Source organism: Ovis canadensis, chromosome 7 (genome assembly GCF_042477335.2).
Source record: "Ovis canadensis isolate MfBH-ARS-UI-01 breed Bighorn chromosome 7, ARS-UI_OviCan_v2, whole genome shotgun sequence".
Taxonomy (NCBI): domain Eukaryota; kingdom Metazoa; phylum Chordata; class Mammalia; order Artiodactyla; family Bovidae; genus Ovis; species Ovis canadensis.
In genome coordinates, this window is record NC_091251.1 from 24,743,774 (window position 1) to 24,751,565 (window position 7,792).

General features: G+C 43.1%; 2 non-coding genes across 2 annotated transcripts; both read left to right on the plus strand.

Annotated features, from left to right (window-relative positions):
• The first annotated feature begins 987 nt into the window (after positions 1–987).
• Positions 988–1,105, plus strand: LOC138444504 (U5 spliceosomal RNA). Its single transcript, XR_011258521.1, has one exon. It is a non-coding gene; the product is annotated as a U5 spliceosomal RNA (small nuclear RNA).
• A 4,946-nt stretch (positions 1,106–6,051) lies between these two features.
• LOC138444502 (U5 spliceosomal RNA) lies at positions 6,052–6,167 on the plus strand. The gene has a single exon (XR_011258519.1). It is a non-coding gene; the product is annotated as a U5 spliceosomal RNA (small nuclear RNA).
• Positions 6,168–7,792: the final 1,625 nt, after the last annotated feature.

Genomic DNA, 7,792 nt, shown 5'->3' on the forward strand with positions numbered 1-7,792 from the left:
CAGAAAATCCACTGCAATTGGAAGGCCAGACACCACAATGAAGAGTAGCCCCTGCTTTCCACAACTAGTGAAAGCCTGCGCAAAAGCAACAACGCAGCAAAAAAAGGCGGTTTTTTTTAAATAAAATATTTAATTTTAAAAGCTAGATGAAAAGACATAAAAACAGACATCAATGATGGGGAAGATTGACAATGCTCATGAATATGATACATGATGTTATATGATATCTAAATATAATTGAAAATACAATAAAATGGGGACTTCCCTGGAGGTCCAGTGGTTAAGACTTGGCATTCCAGTGCAGGGGGGTGCAGGTTTGACTCTTGATTAAGGAACTAAAATCCCACATGCCTTGAGGTCAAAAAACCAAAAAATATAAAACAGAAGCAATATTGTAATAAACTCAATAAAGACTTTAAAAATGATCCACATCAAAATAAAGAAAAATATTTAAAAAGGTACCTTGCGGCCTCCCTCCCAGTTTAAGAAGAAAGATAGTGCCAACACCTTTGAAACTCTCTGTGGTCCCTTCCCCAGTCACACTCCTCACTCCCTGCTATAAGTAACCACTATTCTGGACTTCAGATTAACAATTACTCTGCTATCTATCCTCAACGCCCGCCCCCACCTCAGATATCAGAAAATTATTTTATTTAAAATATACCAAAAAAAAAAAAAATTCACGGGCAACCAAGCCATGGCTTCAGCCCTTAAAGTTGGCCCAGAGCCCGGTTTGAATATGGTACTTTCCGAGGGGAAGGGCGATCACTCAGGCTCATTTGCATACCCACAATGCACTGCAAACAGTTTAATAGTTTTCAAGTTTAATAAAAAATTTTACTTAGTTGAATTTTCTAAGTGTGAAAATATTATTTTCAGAATTCCTTGAGTAAACTTTCTCAGGTAGTAACTTTGGGGATTAAATAGTCACCATCAGCGTAGTAGGAGTTGTGGTTACTGGAAATCGAATTATGGGCAGCACTAGGTATGCTCTGGTTTTTCTTCAAACCGTATAAATCTTTCGCCTTTTACTAAAGATTTCCGTGGAGAGAAACAATTCTGAGTCTTAAACCAATTTTTTGTAAGCCTTGCTTGATGCGAGGCTGTTTGTTGTGGTCAAAAAGAAAGAACTGGGCTTTCTCTTGGGGGGGAGAGTTACAGAATACCTTATCATACCTTTGCTGTCAACAACACATTAGTTATATACATACAGTACATAATATGATCTCTAGGTCTTTTTATTTGTTTAAAAGGTTTTCTGAGGTGCTTGTTCATTTCATCAAGTCAATGTAAAGAAACAGGTGAAACAGCTGTTAGTATAGCTTATTAAAAGCATGTAGGTTCTTCAAGTATGTTCCCATAAATGTTGTTATATTAACATAATACATAAGTCATGGAGGTGCTTTTACAATGTTATTCATATGTGCCATAAATGCTGTGAAAATAAAGTCGCTCAGTCGTGTCCAACTCTTGGTGACCCGGTGGATTGTAGTCTACCAGGATTCTCGTCCATAGGATTTTCCAGGTGTTAGTGCTGGAGTGGGTGGCCATTTTTTTTCTCCAGGGTTTCTTTACCACTCAGGGATCAAGCCAAGATCTCCAGCACTGTAAACAGACGCTTTACCCCCTGAGCCATCAAGGAAGTCAAATCCTGTGGAGAGAAGGGGATAATGTAGAGAACAAAATGGTGGTAGAGAACATCACCAACTCAATGGACATGTGTTTGAGCAAGATGGTGAACAAGGAAGCTGGTGTGCCGCAGCCTATGGGGTCGCAGAGTCAGACATGACAAAGCGAGTGAGCTGCCAGGAATTGAACCCAGGGCCCCAGGCCTCCCTGGTGGCTCAGACGGTAAAGTGTCTGCCTGCAGACAGGGAGACCCGGGTTCAATCCCTCGGTTGGGAAGATCCCCTGGAGAAGGAAATGGCAACCCACTCCAGTACTCTTGCCTGGAAAATTCTGTGGATTGAGGAGCCTTAATAGACTACAGTCCATGGGGTCGCAAAGAGTCAGACACGACTGAGCGACTTCACTTCTTCAGCAGTAAAAGCACAACATCCTAACCTTTCGATTGCCAGAGAGTTTCCAAAGTTAATCTTATTTAAAAGTTAGGGTACTTTCATAAAACTGTTTTTCTTTGAGCCGCTATTTTGGAGTTACAGCCGTTATAGTTTATTTTCTTTGCTTAGCGTGATTCTTTAGCATTTGATGTTATTTATTTTGGGAAAAGCTTGTAATTGTTCTGCACCTAAAGTATCTTTCCCTGCTAGCGCAGAGAATAAAGAGTCAGCCCGCAATGCAGGAGACCCAAGTTCGATCCCTGGGTCGGGAAGATCCCCTGGAGAAGAAAATGACAACCCACTCCAGTATTCTTGCCTGGAGGATCCCCATGGACAGAGGAGCCTGGCGGACTACAGTCCATGGGGTCGCAAAGAGTCGGACACGACTGAGACACTTCACGTTTACGTTTTCAAAGTTTCTTCACAGGTGGCGCTAGTGATAAAGAACCCGCCTGCCAACAAGGGAGACAAGAGAGACGGGTTGCCTCCTTAGGTCAGGAAGATCCCCTGGAGGAGGAAATGGCAACCCACTCCAGTATTCTTGCCTGGATAATTCCATGAACAGAAAAGACTGGCGGGCTACGGTCCATGCGGTAGCCGGACTGCACGTAGGTACTTGCGGCAGAATTGAGCACTAAAAGGGGGAGCAAGCGCCCCCTTGTGGCCAACAGAGGATGCAGAGGAAACGAGAAAGGGACAGGAGCTGAGACCCAGAGACCCAATTTACCTTGCACAGGAGCGTGCTTCTCCACTGCAGAATCTGAAAGAATTAGGTGTTGCTCTAAGTCTCAGACCTGCCACTTGTAGCTGTGGCCTCTGGGATCCTGCCACTACAAAAAGGAACTAAAGAACAATCCACAAGAACAGGTAAGGCTGATTTAACATTGATCTCTTAATGTAGACCCTCACTGGAAGAGATTAGAGTAAAAGCATTCTATAATAATTCCACAAATGCAGAAAAAGTATTGAATAAATTCAAATACCCATTCATTATACATTTAGGTGTGATGTTGCAGAGAAGACGCTTGAGAGTCCCTTGGACTGCAAGGAGATCAAACCAGTCCATCCTAAAGGAAATCAATCCCAAATATTCATTGGAAAGACTGGTGCTGAAACTGAAACTCCAATACTTTGGCCACCTGATACGAAGAGCTGACTCATTAGAAAAGACCCTGATGCTGGCAAAAACTGAAGAAGGGAGTAGAAGGGGCCGACAGAGGATGAAATGATTGCATGGCATCACCAACTTGATGGACGTAAGTTTGAGCAAGCTCCAGGAGATGGTGAAGGACAGGGAAGCCTGGTGTACTGCCATCCATGGGGTCATAAAGAGTTGAACAGGACTGAGCAACTGAACAACAATATAGATAAAATTTAACATCTGCCTAAGTGACTGAACAACAATATAGGTAAAATTTAACATCCACCTAACCTAAGGAAGAATTTTAGCAACCAAAAACCTGGAGCAAACACCACATGTAACAGAAAGTGTTATAAATGTTCCCTTTGGAGTCAGGAAGAAGACAAGAACAAATCACAATTTCAATCAAAAAATTCCAATAAAGGTTTTTACGTTTTCTATTTTTTAGTATGCCTTTTTTCAATGCCTGATGATCTGACGTTGTGCTGATGTAATAATAATAGACATTTAGTGCACAATAAGTGTAATGCACTTCAATCATCATGAAACCATCCCCCACACTCCCAACCATGGAAAAAGTGTCTTCTATGAAACTGTCCCCGGTGCCAAACAGGTTGGGGACTGCCACCTTATATTACATATTAGTATGAATTGTTGACAGAAATGAAATTCCAGGCACACTATAAACAAATTGCTCCAGCCCCTCAAACCCCATATTTACAATCAGAGCTGTGTCCATGCTCTGGAGTCAGAAGTCCTGGAAATGTCCATGGAGCTTGGAACGGCTAAAAAACAAGTTAACCCTCCTTGTCGTTCTCTAGCCAGTGAAAGCTGCCCAGGATCCTTTCAGAATGAAGGAGACCAAAGGTCCCCCCCAATCTAGGAGCAGAGAAACACTCTTTTCCTGTCCCCTCAGCGACTGAGCCCCTGACCAAGCCCTGGAAGGTGTAACTATTGTCATAGGGTGAGAACACTGCAACTCCTCATCACACTGTGAAATATGCAAGAACACAAAGGAATCTCAAAACGAATGAATGGATGGTGTGAATGAATCTCAGAAACAGGCTAAGTGAAGGAAGCTGGTCACCAAAAGCCACTGGTTGTATGCTTTCATTGGTGTGAAATGTCTAGAAGAGGCACTTTAGAGACAGGAAGTAGTTAGTATTTGGCAGAGGCTGGGGGATGGGAGAGCTGGGGAATAGCTGCTAATGGAAACTGTTCCTTTGTGGGGTTGATGAAAATGTTCTAAAACTAGATTGTGGGGAGCTTGCTGGCAGTTCAGTGGTTAGGACTCCCTGCCTCCACTACAGGAGGTGCAGGTTTCACCCCTGGTTAGGGAACCAAGATACCATATGGTCCACAGGCCTGCCAAAACAGAACAAAAACACTATTGTTGTGTGCATGCCTGTCAAGTCGGTTCAGTCCTATCGGACTCTTTCCGACCCCATGGACCGTAGCCTGCCAGGCTCCTCTGTCCATGGGGTTCCCCTGGCAAGAATACTGGAGTGGGTTGCCATTTGCTTCTCCAGGGGATCTTCCCGACCCAGGGATTGAGTCTCTCAAGCCTCCTGCATTGGCAGGCAGGTTCTTTACCACTAGCGCCACCGCCTTGTGGAGATGATCACAGGATTCTGAATATGCTAAAAGTCACTTAGTTGTACACTTTAAATGGGTGAACTGTGTGGTAAGTGGATTGCATCCCCCAAAAGCTGTTTTCATCCCATTTAAATCAAATATAATGTCAAATATATTGTGAGCAGAAGAACTAGTAAACCAAACATGACAACTCAGAGGTATGGAAGTTGGGAAGTGGAATATTGACACGGCCTCCAGAAGAGTCAAAAAAGAACTGCAATTTCCTTTCCCAAGACTTTCAGTTACCACAATCGTTAAGGACTCTCTGTAGACTGTCGGAGCCCGTTCCTGAGCACTGCAGAGGAGTACAGCTCATGGGTTTGTTTGTTTGTTTTCTAAATAAGATGAGACTCGAGGTCTGATACTGAAATAAGATTTCATCGCCACAAGTAGCATCAGGTGAGGAGGCGGGAAATCTGAAACCCACCGCGGCAAGCAGCAATTTTTCTTTTTCTTTTTTTTTTTTTTTTGGCCTGCGCAGTTTGAGGGAACTTAGTTCCCCTACCACGAAAGGAACCAGCAGGGAGTGAAAGCTAGAGCCCAAACCACTGGACCCCCTGGGGATATCCAAAGCTCCAATTTTAAACAGGACACGGCTATGAATTTTTCTCAAACGGCAGAATATTCCAGAGTGTACATCTTGGACGTGCACGGTACAAACAAACAAAACACCTGTGCGCCCACCACGCAGTTCAAGAAAAAGGAAATTGTCAAACTTTGAAAACCCTCAATCCACCGAAGGGAGGAACCACGGTCATGAATTTTGTGCCAGTCACTTGCTATTTTTTTTTCTTTTTCAATTTAACAGCAAAGTCTGTAACAGAAATCAAAGTCGGACATACACATATACAAAACATCTGAATCCCAGGTCTCCGCTCGGTGCGGCGTGTCGATGCCGCGTGTCGTTCGTTGCCAGCCAGCCCTCCCGCCGCTTCGCCCCCTAGTGCCGACACAGGGGCGCTGCGTGAAGACAGCTTTCCCGGGCGGAAAGGCCGCCCACTTGCCTTATTTGCATACCCACCGCGCCCTGCACACCGTACAAGTTTAAGTTGTAAAACTTCAAATTTTCCTTTACCTATATTTTCTGAAATTAGACCGTTGTTTACAGAGTAATCTAGAAATTTTTGTTCAGGCACTGGCTCTCGGAGTTAGCTAGTCACCCTCACTGTGTAGGAGTTTCTGTTACCCGAGCTGTGAATTACAAGGCTGTGGAGTATACTCTGGTTTCTCTTCAGATCGTATAAATCTTTCGCCTTTTACTAAAGATTTCCGTGGGGAGGAACAACTCTGAGTCTTAAACTAATTTTTTGAGGCCTTGTTTCGACAAGGCTACCTATATTGGTTAATGAAAGACTAATAATGCTTTAACAGAGAAATGTTGTTGGTTAGTGGTAGTAACCTTGTTAGCGCGAGTGTATTGCTTATTGGGCTTAAGACAATCCCCAAGTGCTACTCCCGAAGCTCACTCAAATTCATGTCCATCGAGTCCGCATCAGAGTCTTTTCCAAAGAGTTGACTCTTCGCATGAGAGTAGTCAAAGTACTGGAGCTTCAGCTTTAGCATCATTACTTCCAAAGAACACCCAGAACTGATCTTTAGGATGGACTGCTTGGATCTCCTTGCAGTCCAAGGGACTCTCAAGAGTGTTCTCCAACACCACAGTTCAAAAGCATCAATTCTTCGGCGCTCAGCTTTCTTCACAGTCCAACTTTCACATCCATACATGACCAGTGGAAAAACCATAGCCTTGACTAGACGGACCTTTGTTGGCAAAGTAATGTCTCTGCTTTTCAATATGCTGTGTAGGTTGGTCATAACTTTTCTTCCGAGGAGTAAGTGTCTTTTAATTTCATGGCTGCAGTCACCATCTGCAGTGATTTTGGAGCCCCCAAAAATAAAGTTTTCGCATCGGGTGGCTAAATTATTGGAGATTCAGTTTCAGCACCAGTCCTTCTGATGAAAATTCAAGACTGATTTTAAGATGGACTGGTTATATTTTCTTTCTGTCCAAGAGACTCTCAAGAGCCTTTCCCAACACTATAGTCAAAAAGCATCAATTTTCCAGTGCTCAGCCTTCTTATGTAGTTCAGTTCTCACATCTATACATGATTACTGGGAAAAGTATGTTTGACTAGATGGACCCTTGTTGGCAAGGTTAGTGTCTCTGCCTTGTAATATGTTGTCTAGGTTAGTTGTCCAAGGAGCGAGCGTCTTTTAATTTCATAGCTGCAGTTACCATCTGCAGTGATTTTGGAGTCCCCCGCCAAAATGTCTTGGACTGCTTCCCCATATATTTGCTCTGCAGTGATGGGACCAGATGCTATGGTCTTATTTTTCTGAATGTTGTTTTAAGCCAACTTTTTCACTCTCCTCTTTCACTTTCATCAAGAGACTCTTTAATTCTTCTTCACTTTCTGCCATAAGTATGGTGTCATCTGCATATCTGATGTTATTGATATTTCTGCCAGCAATCTTGATTCCAGCTTGTGCTTCATCCAGTCCAGCATTTCTCATGATGTACTCTGCATATAAGTTAACTAAGCAGGGTGACAATATACAGCCTTGACATACTCCTTTCCCAATTTGGAGCCAGTCTGTTGCTCCATGTCTAACTGTTGCTTCTTGACCTGCATACAGATTTCTCAGGAGGCAGGTAAGGTGGTCTGGTATTCCCATCCCTTGAAGAATTTTTCCACAGTTTGTTGTGATCCACACAGTCAAAGGCTTTGGCATAGTCAATAAGGCAGTAGATGTTTTTCTGGAACTCTCTTGCTTTTTCGATGATCCAATGGATGTTGGCAATTTGATCTCTGGTTCTTCTGCCTTTTCTAATCCAGCTTTTCTAATCAAAAGTGACTAATGTGAAAGCGTATGTTTGTTTTCCTTATTTACATGGCTTAATCTTCCTTGATGAGCAGTTATGTGTGAAGTTGATGGGGGTTTTGATTATTTTAGG